Raw genomic sequence first — 20,759 nt, forward strand, 5'->3', positions numbered from 1 at the left:
ATGTCAGTCCCTGTACGACTTGCTAGTAAGCTCAAATTTTTATTGTAGCTCGTACGATGATTTCCATAATTTGCTCGGGTGTTCTCAATTTCAGTGGAGTGAAATTCCTCGAAAAGAACGCTTTTCGTAAAGGCTTCAAATGAGGGATCTAAATTTAAGAACAGATTCAGAAACAAGAGTTTGGAAGAAGTATGAGCTAAATATCGCAAATTGCTTTTTTTTTTTCAAAATTTTTTTTAAAACAATTTTCTAAAAATCTTTTTTAACGTTTATAGTAATGAAGTGAAATAAATAAATTGCAAGCCAGCTTCGTTAAAGTTTATCATGTTATCGTTTATCAATTACGTTTAGTTTTTAATTTATTGACAGCAATAATATCTGGTACAGTTTTAGTGCAAATTTCTTATGTATACACTCTATAACAAAAACATCGACGCACCAAGAAGCAATCATCCGATTGTTTTGAAATTTCGTAGGCATGAATGTTTTGGCTCGATCAGGCTGGAATGATGCCGACTGGGGACGTATAGTCTTTAGCGACGAATCCCGCTTCCAACTGTGTCCTGACGATCATTGAAGACGTGTTTGGAGACGCACAGGGCAGAGGGGGGATCCTGCCTTCACTATTGCACACTACACCGGCCCTCAACAAGGCATTCTGGTCTGGGGTGCCATTTCCTTTGACAGCCGGACCCCTTTGGTCGTCATTAGAGGTACACTTATTGCACAGCAGTACGTCGACGACATCCTAAGACCTGCTTTGCTACCGTTCCTTTCGCAGCTCCCTGGGCTGGTTTGTCAGCAGGACAATGCCAAACCACACACGGTACGTGTTGCTATGAACTATCTGCAAGCTTGTCAATTTCTTCCTTGGCCTGCCAGATCACCAGATCTCTCTCCCATTGAGCATGTCTGGGATATGATGAGAAGGCGATTGCATCTGGCACGGAATGTTGATGACCTCGTTCGACAATTGGATCGAATTTGGCAGGAATTACAGCAAGAGACCATCCAGGAGCTTTATCGGTCTATGCCACGCCGTGTGGCAGTTTGTATCCATGCTAGAGGCGAGTCAACACCTTATTGAACTTGTTACTGTAACTCTGCAATAAATCATTCAATTGTTCTGAAATTTTAATCATTTACTATTCTGTACATTGTCTTTCTATCCACCAATTTTCGTTGCAATCGGACAACTGCTTCTTGGTGCGTCGATTTTTTTGTTATAGAGTGTATTTAGTGCTCATCTCTCCAGTAATAAGCCATGAATCGGTGTAGACTTCATTGTCTCATTTCCTCTATTCCATCTATTTAGTATTAAAAGCTGTTATCATTATTTATTTTATATAGCAAAATAGATTTAATAAATATTTTAAAGTTGAAGGGTAGAGTAGAAGCTTCAAAGTTCAATCTCACTATTAGGACGCACATGATTCCTGCTTAAGCAGAATTCATTTTTCAGATTTTTCCTTCATGTCACCTGAATAAGATTTCCAATTAAATATTAGAAGTTACTCCTAAATATTTAATACTTTCACTCTCATCAACATGCTTTTTTTTCTTCAAAATTATTATTCAAAATGCATAATTTGAAAATTCGTATTTCAGCATTTTGATAATCCCGTTTCGAATTAGGGTGTAAAGGGTTAGACAAAAGGGATTCAAATGGATATTTTTTTTCATGTGAATGAATAATATTCTTAATTTTATGAAAAATGATTAAATGGTATAATTTAGTTTCTTTTCTTCAAAATTATTTTTTTCAAAATGCATAATTTGAAAATTCGTATTTTAGCATTTTGATAATCCCGTTTCCAATTAGGGGGTGTAAAGGGTTAGACAAAAAGGATTCAAATGGATATTTTTTTTTATGTGAATGAATAATATGCTTAATTTTATGAAAAATGGTTAAATGGTATAATTTAGTTTCTTTTCTTTAAAATTATTTTTCAAAATACATAATTATTTGAGCATTTGTATCATTCCACTTACAATCAGTCTTCCCAAGGATCTAAATGGATAATATTACCATGTGAATGAATATTATACTTAATTTATTTAAAAAAAAAAGTGTATTACTAATTTTTTGCTATTGGTTTATTTCATTTAACATACTGGCGAAAATAAACGACATTTTCTTTATTTATTTGTACATTTTTTGATCATCCCGCATGCATCTAATCTTTAAAGGGTAAAGGGTTTTCAATTGGATGTTTTTATTATCTAAAAATATACTATTTAATTTACCGAAAAATTTTAAACTATAGTATTGCGTAGCTTTTGTTTTAACTGTAATTATTAACAAAAACAATAGGCGCCATTTTTTCAGTAAAATTTATTTTAAAAATAAATTGATAATAAATTTTAACAGCAATTCTTGCAACGTAAGTTTTTTAAACCTTTATTTTATGATATTTTATCTCACCCTTTTGTGACATTTTTTTTTATCAGAAGGTTAAAAAATGAGGCATATTTTTTTTTTCAATTTAACATGTTTAATATCTGAATAAAAAGATAAGTAAGTGCATTTTTAAAATTTTTTTGCTGTACAACATTTAAACATCAAATAATAGTGTGCACGTTTCAATCCATAAAATTCCTCTAAGCAAAACTATTTATGACTGACAAGTCAAAAGACTCTGACAAAATCAATTAGACTCTGACCAACCATCGTAGCTTTTCAGTTTGCGCATGTTCTTCTTCAGAATATTCATCCAATCAAATTGAGGCTCTTAAATTCCGTGTAAAGAAATCGCACAGGTGTTTGATTCTGAGAAAAGTATAAAATAAGATCCAGTTCAAAAATTTCATTATATTCGGTAAATGCTGAGTCTTCCAAATGCTGAGCAGCACTGTTCAAGAACGGTAGCTATTTTCTCATTTATTTGAAATACTGCATGGAACTTGAATTTAACATTTTTTAGTTATGACAGTTATTACTTTTCTACTACAATCAAATGTGATTCCAAAGCTTAAACTGTTATAAAGATAAATACTTTTCATTAACAAGGTATAAAAGCATTTAACTTACGGTATTACATCAAATGGCGATTCAATTGACGGAAATGTGTATTGTAAACAATTTTTATAATAGTTTACACTGTGCTTCCTTTTATCACATTATTTAAAATCATACTCAACTGGAATATTTTATTTCTTGTTAATTTTAATTATAATTCTGTAATTTATACATATTATAATATATATTAAATATTATATATTTAATATTATGATATATGTTTAATATAAAAATATATATTTAATATTATATATTTAATATTATGATATATGTTTAATATAAAAATATATATTTAATATTATAATATTTAAGTAAAATATGTAATTTTAAAAACAAATCTTGCATCACCTTCGTGTTAAAATTGAAATGTGAAATTAATACAAAGTAAAATAGACTATATTTGTGTTTGAATTCAAGTATTTCAGTCGTTAAGTGTAAAAATGGAATAAGACCAATTGAAGCTAAAAGTAGTTAAATATTTTTTTATGATTTTTTTAAATTATTGTTACATTTTGATATTTAGTCGAATTATAGTACTAAAAACCCCACTCAACGCGATAGCATTTGCCAATATTCAATATTCTTGAATTGATTCCAGCACTAACAATTAAAAATCTCAAAAATAAAAAAAAATAAAAAATTTGCTTATTCCACTTTAAAAAAATTACGACTAATTTAATCATCGTATATCTTTCCAGATGAGCATGTGACTTTCACCCTATCCCATTTTTATGGACCACCAAACACAAAATTTGATTTGAGATAAATATGAATACATTTTTTGTATTGAGAAAATGTTAGAGAAGTGCGTTATTAAGTTGAAAAACTAATACTTTAATTGTTAGGAAATTAAGAAAATTTATAAATATGTTGAACTAAATATTTTCTCTGCGTTGATATCATGTTTTTTTTCAATACTTTTTAAGCTGGTTTTACCGTACTCACTTTGGCTCCTTCGGCAAAACTCGATCCCTTACACTGTTAAAATTTTCATTCTAAAACTATGGTAAAATAACTGGCAGCTGTCTGTCCATCCGATTAACCGTAAAGTTCACGGTAAAAAACATTTTTTTTTCCTTTATGATTTTGAAACCATTTACAAAAAGTATGGTTGTAAAACGATGAATATAAAACTATACTGTTTTTTAACTATTTACAACTAGCATTTTTCATAAACGTCAAAAAAAAATTGTCTAACTAGGCATAGGAGCTCGATTTTTCGTAAGGTAATGGTAATTAGAGAGTGCCGGACACTGGAAATTCTCCATGTGGTGAAGGAAATTGAAGAAATATTGCGGTGCCACCACTAGGACTCAAACTCCAGTTCTGCCGGTCATGAGATTGACAGATAAGCCATCTCGGCTATGATATGTACGCCGTTGCATAGAACTAAGTAGCTTCATTAGGTGGTTCTAATTGTTGAGATAAAATTCTGGTTGCTTAACCGTATTAGGTGAACGCAGTCAATAAGCAGATTTTCTCAAACTTAACAGTTTGATCACCATTTTATTTATGGTAATTTGACTGTTTTGATTAAATATTGTAAAATAACTATTCAATAAATTGTTATTTAACCATTTTTTCCGAGAAATTTCTAGCACTGTAACCAAAATTTTATAACCAATGTTTATACTAGTTTTTGTCACACTTTTGTATCGTAATTACTGATATGAAATGAGTCTGGATATGACACTCCAGTACAACCCCCCCCCCAAAAGTTTGGTAACAAAAACAAAATTATACTGTATTTAAACAATTCATTTGGTACTTTTCCTTTCATATGGTGATAGTTTACCGGTTCTAATGTTTTGATCTATTATTGGGTTATGTATTGTACCATTGATGCATTATTTGTTTTTACTCATTGTTTCTAACTATCATTTGAGCTTCCTAAAGCTCATAGGTATTAAATTAAAAAGTAGAAAAGTTTTTTCTTCGTAAATTTTAAATGTATTTTAATATGCAAATATGATTTGGAGAAATATTTTATTGGATTATATTTTGGATAGACGCTTCATGTGATTAGTCAAATAATGTCTAATGCGTATCCTTCAAGTATATGGACTGAACTATTCCATACAGCACCAAATATAACTGTTACGTTTCAAAAACGTCGCATGGAAATGCTTCCTATGGTTACAGAAATGTAACTAAACGTTGAAAGTAACTTTCTCGTTGATTACAAAAATGCAATGTCCACGTCTTCACGAAAAAAAGAAACATAGCAGAAATGTTTTTATCGCAGCTTAAAATGTCGCAAAAATATAACAATTACATAATTGTTAAAATCTTGTTTACGGAAAGGTTACTGAAATCCTTTGATATCGGTTTGATCCCAGGAAGAAATTAGGTTATAGAAAGCATGTTTTAAATGTGGCTTCAAAGAGAGGGAATGGCTATAGGAAACATCATTTAAAGATGTGACTTCAAATATGCTTAATCAATTATTGCAGATGAAATTTTAAGGTGCGAAATTTATCTCAAAAATACACAGTGCTCAAAAAAGTAAACGGGGGTTCCCCTAAATAACTTTTGAACTAATGATCGAATCTTCGTGTTCTAGAATTAAATTTTAATAGTTTGAGGAGGTGACCTCAAATTTTCTAATTAATTAGTGCAAATGATGTTTAAGTTACGAAATCAGACAAATACTTCCTCTTAATAAACATACCTCTTTTTCTCTTTTTTGGATTAGGATTTTTAGAATGTAGGTAATAGAATTTTAATAATACGACTTTTTTCAAAATTTGATTTCTCACAAACTTTTTGACCGATTTTGCCCAAATTTTGTATTTTTTCATGTAAAATTGATTTCTTTCAAGTGATGTAAAAATTGCCTACCTTACAGTTTAAATTTTTTTCAATTATTATTGAAACAAAAAATAAAGATTTACTAAATATTATTTTTTGCATGGAATCACTTTTCGGTAAATAGAATTTATATTTATTTGCAAAATTTTTTCAATTCATTTAAAACGTTTTGGAGACATGAAAACTTAAAATTAACATGAGTCAAAAATTAGTTTTTATAAAATTGTCCATATCTTCATGAATATTTAAGTGGTTTACGAAATTTTTTGCAGTTATTTTATATGATAACCAAAGCAATTTATATAAGTTACAAGCTTCTCACTGTAATCGCTGTTCTCGTAATTTATTGCTAATCCTTCAAACCTCTAAAAGATTTAAACCTTATAGATACGTATGAGAAATCATCTGAATTAAACACTTCGAAAATTTTAAAATATATCTCTAAGCATTTCGTGAGAAATATGAAAAAAATGAGTTAGTACTGAGGTGTTTCCATTATTTTGTCCAATCCCTGAATATTATGAATTTAAAGTTTACATAAATTTTTGTAAATTGCTTAAAAGATGAATCAATTTATGAAAATAGCTTTCAGCCTTTTTAAATAAATATTAAAATTTCGTTGAAAATACTGTTTATAACTCTGTCACAAAATTTCATGACAATATTTCAAATAGTTTGTAAGTAAGGATGCCTATCGTGAAGTGAAATAGGGTATAAAAAGTCACAACTTTTCTATGGCTTTGCAAAGAAAAAATAGATATAAAATATTGAATAAGAATTGAGATGCAGTGAAAAAATTTGCGCTGAAAAGTACCGCCAATTCGGGTAACTGTATTTTTGTCTTAAATCCTTCCTTCTCGCTCCCGTGAAAATGACAGGTTGCAATTTCGCCAGCTACTTCTCGCTCCCGTGATATTGACGGGCTGGAGTGTTCAGTAGTAACGCGCCAATAAGAATTAAACTAATTCATTTCTTTTGCCCGGAAAACATTTCATTTCACATTTTTCACACTTGATAGCAGTACCAGGATATTTTTAAGGTAATTGTATATAGTTAGTTTATTTTAAACTAGATGTCAGCACTAATCAAATACGTGTATTTATGATATGTAGAAAAAAAGCACTTTTATGACCGTTTTCTTGAAAATTAACCGATAGTTAAGGGGTTGACGTAAAATTTTACGAAACAAGAAAATCTGATGTGCCGTAAATTTTACAGAAATATTATCTGTAAAATCAGTGATTCACTGTAATTAAATAAGTGTTACTGTAAAAATTACTGTATGAAGTCTTACTATGGTTGATGTTACTTTTGTATGATGGTTACGGTTAAATCTTTATGATAGAAAATTTAAGAATGGATTTTATGGCAAAATGAATTTTACTGATAATGCACCTTGAGTGCTAGTAATTTTTACCATAATTTGGTCCGGAATTTGTCAGAGCTTGATATAATTTTAGAATATTTTCAGATAGTATGCTCATTTTCTACACAGTTTATATGAAATTTTCACCAAGAGTTTCTGACAAAATTAATGAAGAAAGCAGGTGTAAAGTGAGTGGCTTATTCGATGTTATTATTATTATTTGAAAATCGCTCAAATAATTTTGTGATAAATGCTTGCAACACACTAAGTTAGATTTTATATAAATTAAACAAAATGTGAAAATTAACATCATTTCGATACTCATTGATCACACCTACTACTTTAAGTCGTACTTTATAAAACAATAGACAAGTTTTTCCACTTAATTTTTTAAAACTTTTTCATACATTCTCGTCTTAGTATGTAAGTCTCTTTTTTGAAAAAAAACACGCTTTTATCTTTCCCAATATTTTTCCTCTTTGTTAATTTGGTGATGACATTAAACCTCAATTTGGGATCAAATTCTTTTGTATTTTGAGTAAATAGAGATAAATTTTTATATGAATCTGTTTATCTAATCTGCTATTACTAGAAGGTACAATGAATAGAGTTCAAAAAGGGAGGTATTATCAATAGTATAGCAAGTTTCTTGCAACTTCCTGCTTTGCTTTTTGGTCTTTCTCTTTAAAGAAGGAGCTAAATGTTAGAGGTTTTCCACAGATTTCTTTTCAAACTAAAAAGCCAAATTTATTAAAACTGAAAAAAAAAATCTATGTGAATCATATGTTTTCCCTTATACCACCATATCTTGCTGCATGGTTATTGTAGGGTAGAATCATTAGAAATTTGCTTTTATAGGACGATCTGTAAGATTTCTGCATAATTCGGAGAATCGACTATTAATCGACAAGATCAATTTCATCATTGATAAAAAGAAAAATCCTGAAAAATTTGCTGATAAAAAGAAAAATTGAGAAGCAATTCACAAACATCTAAAGTGACTGCACAAATTTATTTCCGCACGAACATGAGGAAACCATATTTCGAGTTGTGAGAATAAACCTAGGCGTTTCAAATGATCATGAATAGATGAATTCGACTAATGTAATCTCTCAGTTATCTAAAGAGTTGCTATTCACCGAAATTGGTGTTTTGCTCCGAAATAGAAATATTGCAAACCAGTTTTGGCAGACCATCTTCTCCACACATATCGAGTAATTTCCTTCTTGTTTAAACAGCATTTTTAACTTTTCGATTGTAAAAAAGTAAAATATACCGAAAATGCTGTTTTTCACTATCCATATTTGAAAGGGCATCAACCAAAAAATATTTAGAAGCAACTTTTTCAATAGCAAGCCTTCCTCTACTAGCCTCCGAAATTTATAACAATTATACGATTTAAGTGTGCAGTTCGTTGTTAAAAAAATATAATTATGTCCTCTGTTGGGAAAAATAAATTACTTTTCAAGCAACCCAATAGCTGAATATGTAAGCGTCAAAAATCGTTTGCTAGTTTGTTTCTTATTTCCATGCTAAGTCGCTTCTTGATTCTTTAATCCACCATTTCTTTTACTATTTCTAAAGCTATTATGAGACAGAGGAATTATATCGGAATTATTCCATTATCTAGATGTAAGCTAGAACGTTTTTAAAAACATTTAGCATCGAATAGTCGGAGAAAACTTCGTTCCATGAACTCCCTTTTCTGCAAAATTAGGCGAAAAGCAGCCTTTTGTTCAACGCAAAATTTTTACCTTTTACTGCTTCAGATGAAAAATTCTTTTACCCTTTCCTTATGAGAAATTGCCCTAGACGAGCATTCCGAAAATGTGTACCGGCTTGATCACACAATGCAAGCATGCAATGCAATGGTTGCCGAACGTCTATGAATGCATTCACATCGTAATAGAATGGGAATGACGAAAGCAGAATTCTACCTGGAGGCATATTTCTAATTAACTCGAGTTAAATACAAGTCAGAGTCCTAAGATGCCAAGGATCATGGAATATAAAAATATAGTTTTCAAAAACGTTGTTTGAATGCAAAATTAATTAGAGCAAGGAGAAGGTTCGACACGCCTACAGTCAAGCAAATAGCACATTTATTAGACTTTTACAAATTAACTCAGCTTGCTATGGAATGCTGAACAATTTTCTTTGATCACTCAATATATACTTGAGTGCTTTAAACTGCTGGTATACTTTTTAAAATAAAACTCTAAAAATATGCAACCTACGCATTCTTTGAATTTATTTTTATTCATAAAACTTCATTCAGCTTACTTAAATTAGGTTTTGATTTATATTTATTTTGAAATAATATTCAACACTTTTAGAAATTTATAACCTTATTAAACATGAATCTTATATAAAGTCAAAGTTATATCAAAATTGGAATATTCCTTTATAAGAGCAATGCTTTGAAAAATTTTATTTTAACATTTTGATAAAGTTGTTCAATCATTTAACAATTTGAGTTTGAAATATTTACTACTGCTTTAAACAAAAAAGTAGTAATATACATTTTTGTGGGACTAAGCTATAGGGCTAACCCCTATTAGTCACCATTTTTGTTAGGAAAATTATTGGTAACTGAAGGTGTTGGAAATGTTGACTGAAAAAGTTGGATGACTTACCATTAATTAGAGGAAGGTAGTATTTAATAGAATATTTATCATTAAGATGCTGATTTACAAAAGTTGAAGAAGATGTTGATGAATAATTGTGGGGAAATTAGTATTACTCATTCGCCTATTAATTCTATTGTCCAGCGTGTGAAGATGCCAAATATGGTCAAAGAATAATAAAAATCATTTCAAAATAGTAAAAATAGTATCAAAGATTAATAAAAATCATTTTAGTTTTGAAATATATGGAACGCCAAAGAAAAAAAGATTAATAATTTTTAATGTACTTATGAATTAATTAAATTATAAATTTAGAAAATGATTCGGAGAATGTGGCTATAGGGCTAAGGCCCTTCAGGACGCTCCCGTCCGCCAAGAAAAAAAATGCGAGAGTCATTTGTAGGTTAGTATAGTTTCGCCAAGGAAAGTTAAATAATCCGTGTATTGGCCATTAATTAATTAAATTTAATGTCAAGGGTCTTTTTCTTAGCCTAACACATTCAAATGTGTGGGCGATAAAGAAAGCGTGAGAAATATTAACGAATTTTAATGAATTCCGAACATTGGCAACCATAAAACTGTTTTCAAATGCTATGCTAATGCGTTAAGCATAGAGGGAATCTCTAAAAATAGATTTTATTCAGCACTCAATTCAAGGTTGTGGTATTAAATAATTACAGATTTATATTAATAGTTTTTATTTTTTGAAAAAAGGATTAGATGAAATAATAATTCTGTGAAATAGTTAACTACCTTAATAATTACAAAAGATCAAAATCAAATAAATTTTTTTCAGTTTTTCTGTTTTTTACTTGTATTCCGATCAAAAAAGTGTTGTGTCCATTTAAAAATGTCGAGATTTTGTCACTGCAACAGTATTACTAACATCATTTTTAGTGCATTGCTCAAAATACTTATGTACAAAATTTTTATTCGTTCACTCAAATGATATTTATCCGTGCTCTTCAGAGGTTCAAATGTCGGGAAAATAATTTTAAAATCAACCAGTGTTCAGATATATTTTACTAATATAATTGATTTCGTATAATTAAGAATTAATTTTAAGTTATACAAATATAAATAATTTGTGTGGATACATATATCGTTATTTTAATACTCTACTTGGATAAGAATGTTCAAATTAAAAAAATGGAACAAGTGACTAGTTTGTGCTAATTAATTGAAATTTATTTATTGACCAGGCAAATTTTATATTTTAACTGGTGAATATTTATAATGCTAATTTAGGGTCTGGATGAACATACCTTTTTTCGGCATATTAGTGTTCCTGTACACTTTAATACGAAGAGCAGTCGAAAGTAAGATATAATTAAAATTTATTTATTTTAGACCGCATTACTTACATGTATGAAGCTATTTAAATAAAAATTGAGTTTTTTTTGCTCCCTCTAATAAATTAATTTAAATAAATTAATCTTAATAAATTAATCTTATAATGAAAACTTTTTGTAAAATTTCAAAAATTCGCTATATGAAAAAATTACGATATGAAAAAAATCGTTAAATTACTTATATGAGTTACTTTATTAATATGTGAAAACAATTTGAATTGTGAAATATAAAAATGTTTCTTTGTGGTTTAAAGGGAAAATTCCAGAGTCTAATCAGTCGTGGTGTGTTCAAGTAATTTGAGAGGATCGACTTATTAGATCCACACATTTTTAATTAAAAAAGAATTTTATTGGCAGTTTTTGTAGTTGGAAAGGTGGACTATTTTCCCAAATTAGTATCCCTACGGTTATCTTAAATCTAATATTAATTTTGTTTACATTTATGCTTTTAAAAAGCACGTTTAAATAAAACTATATAAATTAAAATCAGTGGTAATTGAAATAAAAACAAATTAGTTGCGTAATTATAAGCCAAATCAGTGAAGAAAATGTACAATCATAACTTTGTGAACTTCAATGATGATTACTTTTTATTCAGTGCCGATTTAGAATAACTGAAGCACGTGGAAAACAAATCCATTCTTTTTTAACTTACGTCACACTGGATTTGGAGGAAAACTTTGTTTCAGTGCTTCTCTTGCTTCATGTGATCTTATGTACTTAAGGCTGAAGTTGATAGGGAGTATCTGAATAATCAAACGTTAACTACACTTATCTACAAAAGAAAACTTTGTGATTAAAAAAAAGACTTTCTGATAAAATGTCTCTTGGAATGGCTATTTGCAATGGTTACATTTATATTGATGATAATTATGTACCAAACTATTACCAATAAAAACTGTGGTTAAGTTATATGTTTCAATATAAGATGAAAAAAGGTGAAAAAAAGATTTAAAAAGAAGAATTTTATAATTTGACATTAACTTCTGCAGAGTACATCATAAACCTTTTATAACAATTTATTGAATATTGGCAGTTATTTACAGTTTACAGTATAGTTCATATTTAGAGTTTATAATACAGTTCATTTAATACTTATAAATCCATCAATTTGTTCGCAATAATTATTTTTCGAAGTATTCTTTACTTTCTACTCACAAACTTAAATTTTTACTTCTGTCAATTTGACAATTTTTTTTTAAAAAGAGGAATTTTATTGATAAATTTCTTTCTTTTTTCAGCGCCTTTATCTTTTTCAAGAAGTTCGTTTTCTTCACCAGGTTGTGAAAGTAAACTTTGTTTGGGTGCTTTCGTTGTTTCATGTGCTCTAAGCATTTAATGCATGCTTGGGTATTTATGAAACAAGAGAGTAATCAAACGTGAACTGCACTTATCTACTGATGATTAACTATTTTTTCATGGACTGAAAAGTAAGAAAAATCAGACTTATTATTTCTTAATTTCAAAAACGCTTACTTGTTTCCAGATGAGGTACAAAATGTTTAAGCTTAACATGACGAGGTAAAGTACATAGTAAGATTAATGAAATTCCATTTTTTTAAAAAGTATTTCAATGGGTTTTGATTGTTATTAGTGTATTACACAGAGTCTAATGTTTTATGATAGTTATTAGTGTATTACAAAGTGTCTAATGTGTTACAAAGTTTTTCAAGTGAGCACTGCATTTACAGATTATGTTCTGAGAAAAAAGTACTGTCAGAACTACCAAAATGTATTAAAATTTACCGTGTTTCTTGCTTTATGGTAACAGCAAATTACCTCGATAATTTTTACCGAAATGATTTTTTTCCAATCATGTTAGTAAAATAAGCAAATAAATAAGGTTTTGTAACATGTGAAAAAAATTAATTTTAACTATTATGATAATTTAATTTTATTGATATGATTAAATATTAAGGAAAGCTGTTATTTAGTCATAACTTTGTGAATATAATTAATGAATTTCTTTTTTCAGCGAGTTGTGCCCCAGGAATCAAGAAGTAAGCAACTTCGTTTGACTGTTTTTGTGCGTTTTCTGTAATTTTACGCTCAAAAAGCATTATAGGTAACACCAAAGTAATTGAACAAGAACTGTATTAAATTTTTGAAGATAATTAATTATTAGATTATTGAAGAATAAGCTAATTCGACTTTTTTTCTTGATCTGATATAATGTTTCTTGTTTCCAGAACGGATGAAGAACTAAGTAATACGTAATATGCATAGTGTAAAAAATTCTTTGATTTGCATATTCTTATCTGTTAATTTTTAATATTGAAGTAGAAGTTGCCTTCTATCTTGTCTTTAAATAAATACTTCAATTTTCAATTATTGGTAAGTGTTAATATATAACTAGAAATAAATGAATGTTTTTGTTATATATTAACCTATACATAACGCTATATAATATTCACTAGAAATAAATGAATGCTTTTTTTTCCTACTTTGATGACAAAATATGATTTTAAAGTTGGATGCCATAGATTTTAAGCAACTTTCTTTTCTTTTTCAAGCCAATAATAGACGCATTGTAGCAAAAATATATGTATATATATATTTTAAAAACACAATAAATATCAATCAAAATTCATTCATTTGGTCAAGTGAATGGAAACAAGAAAAATTTCAAAATACTTATTTGTTTATCCATACCAGCAAAACTAAAATCTTAAATATTTGTTACACACTTTTTTCTAAAAAATTGTTTCGGAATTAAACACATTAAAAAAATTCATTTTGAGAAGAAAAAGTATTTAAAATTTATATTTTGAAGAAATTTTTTATTTTTGAAATATTAAATTTGAATTTTTAAATATTAATTAAAAGCGAAAACGATCACACTGGATTTGGAAGAAATTTTTGTTTGAGGGCTTCTGTTGATTCATGTAATCTTCAGTACTTAAGGCTTAAGTTGATATGAATCATCTAAAATATCAAACGTAATCTGCACTTGTCTACAGAAGAAAACTTTAATTTAAAAAAATGAAGAAAAAAAAAGAATTTCTGATTAGACTTCTCATAGAGTGAATATTTGTAATAATTAAATTCTTATTGTTGATAATTGTGTATCATACTATTTTACAGTAGAAGATGTGGTTATGTTATTTGTTTCAATAAACGATGGACAAAAGTGAAAAAAAGTTATTTAAAAAAGTAAAGGAAGAATTCAATAATTTGGCATAAACTTGCGTCATGAACCTTCTATGGTAAGCCATACATATAGTAAAATCACTTTAATCTTCAGTCATTACAGATTATTGAATATTTGTAATAACAAAAAATCAAATAGAATTCTTTACAATAATTATTTTTTCCAGCGTTCTTTATTCTGAATTTACTCTTTAGTACTGTACATAACTAAATTACTTTGTAAAAAAGTATTTAAGAATATCTTGGTTTTAGAGCTTTTCCAAGTTGGAGCTATTTTCTGCTCACAAAATTAAAATTTGACTTTTGGCATTCTAATGTGTTTTTTTTCTTTTTGTAAAAATAATAATTGATTACAAAACCTGTTTCTCGATTATTGCAAAATAAAGATGTTTGTTTTTTCCATAACTTTGGGAATCTCATTGATGTACTTCTTTTTTTTCAGCCCAGTTGTTTCTTTCAAAAAATTCATTCTCTTCAGAATAGCAGGTGCAAATGAAAAACGGAGCCCTTCTTTCTTACACAAGTCTCACTAGATTGAGAAAGCTAACTTTGTTTGGGTGCTTTCTTCGTTTCATGTCCTCTGAAGTATTTAAAGCATGCTTCAGTAACATTGAAACAAGAGAGTAATCAAACGTGAACTACACTTATCTATTGAATATTTACTATTTTTATATGGATTGAAATTTACCAGATAACACTGTTACCAGATTGCGAAAAAATGAAATAGTCACGGAAACTCATTTGTGAAGTCACGTGTCTCTTCTATGACGTCGATGCGTGGATCATAAAAGGTTACCATATGCCCACGCTTGGTGAAGCAACTTTTTAACGTAATTTAGAAGTCAACATGAGACCACATTGCGACATTTAGTTGTCGCAGTGACTTCACTCTGTGACAAAGATGAGACCTATTCACGTTTCAAAATGGTCACGGTGGGACGAAACTATGAAAGATTTACGTCTCAACAGGGTTACCGTGCGACAAAGATGTGACTTATTCACTCAGCAGATGCGAATAAGACGTCAAAATTTTGAATTTTACGTCTCAATAGGGTCACTAAGTGACTTATATGAGTCATGAATACTTCGAGTTCTTGTCACACGGTGACGTAAACGTGACAGTTATAAGTCTAATTGTGGTATCGTGTTGACGTCTGATAACGTAAAAATGTAACGTCCCCAAAGGCGGACATAGTAACATTAAAAAACCAATGCATCGACGTCACATAGGTCACACGTGACTTCACAAATTAGTCTATGCGACTGTCGCATTTTTGTTGCAATCTGGTAACGGTGCTATCTATGTTCCTTGCAGGGAAGAGCTCAGTGATTTTAATCGAAGTACGTTGGCAATAATATTGGTACAATAAACATTCAAATAGCGTTTTATTATAAGTGAAATTTTTTTTTAATTATAATTAGTATGATAATGCATTTGTATCATTGTGATTGAAAACTCTTTCTTTATCAATATTAAGGAAAGCTACAATTCAGCGATAATTTCATGGATTTCATTGATGAACTTCTTATATTAGCAATGAGATAATTTTCAGAGTTTTGTCACTGGATTCAGATAATAACTTCATTTGATTGCTCTTGTGCATTTTATATAATTTTCAGTTTTAAAATTATAGGAAACAGCGAAGTAATCAAACGAAAACAGTACTCATCTACTGAAGAAAGTTTAGTAGTAAATAATTGAGGAATTAGATCTTCAAACGAAAACTATTTCTTCCAGAGATTATGAAGATCTAAGGTATGACATAAATAATGTAGAATATTTTTTTATTTACGTATTATTATGTTAATTCTTGAAATGGTAAAAGAAAGATGCTGCGTTATAGCTCGTTAAATAACATTTCCATTATTTACAATATTCTACTCTTTAATTCACAGGTGTTCGATTGCACAACAATTATATTCAATAGCAATAAATGAAATTGTATATTTTTTTTGGGTGCAATATAGTTATCAGTGTAAACATGCCAGTGAAACTAAAATAATTAATATGTGCTCCTCAGTTTTCGTAAATTTTTGTCAAAACGTGATATATTTAAAACTAAATTTATAAACTAAAAATGTTGGGTGCAACCTTTAACTGTATTTTCTTTGTTGAGTTAAGTGACAACAGTAAAATATTCTTGTTGATTTTTAGAAATGTGAAACTCCTAATTATTTAACTTACTGCGTTTTTCTTATTAGTATTAAAAGTACCATATTCACGAAAAATTATATTTCTCATCAAATTACAGTATGAATGATCTTTATTAATTTGTTTGTGCCAATTAAGTTCTCTGCTTTATTTTCATACTAAAAATTCTATAATGATCTTTAAAATTTGAAAAAATATTGCAAGATTTATGTATCCACTTAACTGTAAATGAATAAATAATTTAAAAGTTAAAGAGTTTAAATTTCATAAGAAATAAAAAAATATTCATATGACTTGATAAGCAAAGAGTTGACAATTGAATTATTAATATACATCAGTGATGTTATCTGATTTAGTAAACTGACCAGCTCTCATTAATTAAAAAAACAAATATATTGACGTTCTTAAACATAATAGAAAAGTTGGTCTTATCCACAAATTAGTATGTTTAAGAATATCTTAAATCACTTATAAATTTTGTCTATGTTTTTGCTTTAAAAACACGTTCTGAAAAACTAAATAATTTAAAATCAATGGTAATTGAAAAAAAAATGAACTGAAAGTCATTAATAATCCGAATTAATGAAGAAATAGTACTATTGTGCCTAAAATTTATTTGTGAACTTCAATGATGAATAAATTTTTTTCTGCACCGAGTTTCTTTTTCAAAAATTTTGTTTCCAGAATAACTGGAGCACATGGAAAACAAATTCATTCTTCATTTAAATATGCCACACTAGAATTGGAAGAAACTTTTGCCTGAGTACTTCTGCTGCTTCATGTGATCATAAGTACATAAGTATTGAGTTCATATGAGTAATCACACGTAAGCTACACTTATCTACAGATGGAAACTTAAAGATGGAAAAGAAAAAAAAGTCTTTCCGATAAGACTTATCATTGAATGTTATTTGTGATGATTAAATTATTATTTATAATAGTTATGTGCTGAAATGATTGCAGAAATTACTAGAAGAAAGATGACACTGTGGCTACTTCAATTGCTTCAATATACAATGTACAAAAGTGAAAAAGAGTTTGAAAATAATGTTATATTTTAACAAACACTTTTGTAAAGTGCGTCATGAACCTTTTATGATTTACTACACTTACAGTAAAGTAACTCTAATTTTCAATCACTACAGAATATTAATATTTATAGAAGAAAACTTAGAGATTGAAAAGAAAATAAGAAAGAAAGAAATTGACGAAGCCGTGGTCACGCTTTTTTCTCAATATTAGATGAAAAATATTGAATGAAAAATGTTATCGATGAAAGCTCTAATTTGACTCTTGTAGAGTGCGTTATGAATCTGTTATGATTTACTATACATAGTAAAAACACATTAATCTTCAGTCATTACAGTTTATTGAGTATTTGTAATACCCATCAATCTTATTGATTTATTTGCAAAACTAAATTTTAGGAAAATTTTTTATTTTCAAATGACAAACTAAAAATTTGACACTCTGATATTTCTTTTTTTTTTAATGGATTAATAAAAGCTTTTTCTCTATAACAGCAAAGATAAGCTATGCTTTTCTTTTATAATTTTTTGGAATCATATTGATAAGCTTCTTTTCTTCCAGCTCCGTAATCTATTTCAAAAAGTTCATTTTTCTTCAGAATAGTTGATGCACATGGTAAACAAAACACATTCATTCTCGGTCTCACTAAATTATGAAGGTAAACTTGGTTTGGATACTTTTTTGTTTCATGTCTACTCAAGTAATCAAAGTATGCTTGAGAAACTATGAAACAATTGAGTAATCAAACGGTAACTGCAATTATCTGTTGAGAAATAACCATTTTCCACTGGATTAAAAAGTAAGTGAAATCAGATTTTTTATTTCTTAATTTCAAAAATGCTTACTTACCTCCAGATGAGGTAAAATGTGTCTAAGCTAATTATAAAGGCGTAAAGTAGTCTTATCCATAAAATTCCTGCTTGAAACTGTTCCAATGAGTTATGTTAGTTTTTAATGTATTACAAAGTGTCTAATGCGTTACAAACTTTTACAAGTGAGTGCTATATTAATAGATCATAACACAGAGACGAAAGTATGGTCATAACAATCAGAATATGCTAAAATATGCCGTGTTCCTTTCTCCAGGGGAACACAAAAAAATTGCTAATTTTTACTGAAGCACTTTTTCATTAATGTAAAAAAAAAAAAAAAAAAAAAAAAAAAACTCAGAAGAATTTTATATTACGTGAAAACTTTTTATTTTAATTATTATGATAATTTAATTTCATTAATATGCTTAAGAATCAGCCATAACTTTGAGAATATCATAGAAGAGCTTCTTTTTTCCACTGCAAAACTAACGTTTAAAAAACTGTTTTAAAATGAAAACTGTTTTGACAATCACTATCTGTTACAGTTCTGATAACAAAAATGGACCACAGATATTAGAATATTGGTTGTGGTGCCATGACGGATAAAAAGAGTTTTTCTAAGCTTTGAATAAATTTACGATTCCATTTCGATGCGAGAACTTTGTTTGAATTTAATATTAACTTTAAAAGCTTCCTTAAGGACTGTTGAAGCAATAAGAATTATTTATTTATGTACACTTTTATTGCTAAATTCATAAATTTTAAAATGCTGAACGAAATCATTAAATATATGCTTTTTGCTTAGTTAAGTGGTAACAGCAAAATATAAAGGTTATTTAGAAACACAAAACTGCAAATTATTTTGCTTACAAAGTTTCCCTTATTAGTATTCTTACACAACTTATTAGCATTCTAACTACTATTCTAACAAAAATTATATTTCTCATTAAATTGCCATACGAAAAATCTTTGTTAAATTTGCTGTTCCTATTAGTTTTCCTGCTTGATTTTATTGCAAAAATATTCTACTAAGTTCATTAAAATCTGAAAACTATTGTGAAATTAAGCAGTTTCTTAATAGTAAATGAATATATAATTTTAAGTTTTATTTGATAGGAATATCGAAAGCATTGTTTTGACTTGATAAGCAAAATTTTGACAGCTGAATCACCAGATTGCTTCCGTGATGTTATCTGATTAGGTTAACTGACCAAATCTCATAAATTAAAAAATCAAATTTATTGTCCTTTTTGACATTTTTTTAGAACAACTGGTATATAGCCACAAATTAGTATCTTTAAGAATGTCTTAAATTATGTATTAAGTTTACTTATATTTATGCTTTTAAAATCCCTTTCTGTAAACTCAAATAATTTAAAATTAATGATAATTGAAAAAACAAACAAACTTATAAGCCAAATTAATGAAGAAATCGTACTACTGTGCCTAATGTTACTTAGTGAGCTTGGATGATGAATGCCTTTAACTCAGTTGAGAGATCTTTTTCAAAAAATTCATTTTCAAAACAAATAGGACAACATGGATAAATTGAATACTTCACACTTCATTTAAAAGATAACTTTGTTTGAGTGCTTTAGTTGCTTCATATGTTCTTAGGTACTTAAGGCTTTTGAGGATATGAAGCATCAGAGTATTCAAACACAAACTGCACTTATGTACAGATGAAAATATAGAGATTAAATAAAAAAAAACGAAAACAAGTCTTTCTTATAAGACTTCTCATGGAATGGTTATTTGTAAAGATTATGAAGATTATTATGATGTAACTATGAAACAAGAGAGAAGTCAAACGGTAACTGCTATGATCTGTTGAAGAATAACTATTTTTATCTGGATTAAAAAGTACGACCAGACTTTTTATTTCTTGATCTCAAAAATGAGTGCTTGTTTCCAGAGGAGGTAAAATGTGTATAAGGGAAATATAACGGGGTAATCATCAGATAACATCAGTGACGTTATCTAATTCGGTTAACTGACCAGCTCTCCATTATTAAAAAAGTAATTTGTTGGCTTTCATTAACGTGGTAAAAAAGTTGGTCTATATCCACAACTTGGCCTGTGAAAGAATATCTTAAATCACGTATTAATTCAGTTTATATTTATGCTTTTAAACCGCGTTTCTGCAAAACTAAATTATTTAAAATCAGTTTTAATTGAAAAGAAAAATTATTAACTTATGTACCAAATTAATGAAGAAATGCTACTACTGTGCCTAACACTACTTTGTGAACTTCAACTTCTTCTTTTTTCAGGACCAAGATCTTTTTCAAAAAAACAAAACGAATTATTTTCTAAACAACTGGATCACATGGATAAATTGAATACTTCATACCGGATTTTAAAGAAAACTTTGTTTGAGTGCTTCTGTTGCTTCATGTGATATTAAGTACTTAAGACTTGATTGGCATGAAGCAGCAGAG

Source organism: Parasteatoda tepidariorum, chromosome 7 (assembly GCF_982258835.1).
Source record: "Parasteatoda tepidariorum strain Cologne lab strain chromosome 7, Ptep-v5.0, whole genome shotgun sequence".
Lineage (NCBI taxonomy): Eukaryota > Metazoa > Arthropoda > Arachnida > Araneae > Theridiidae > Parasteatoda > Parasteatoda tepidariorum.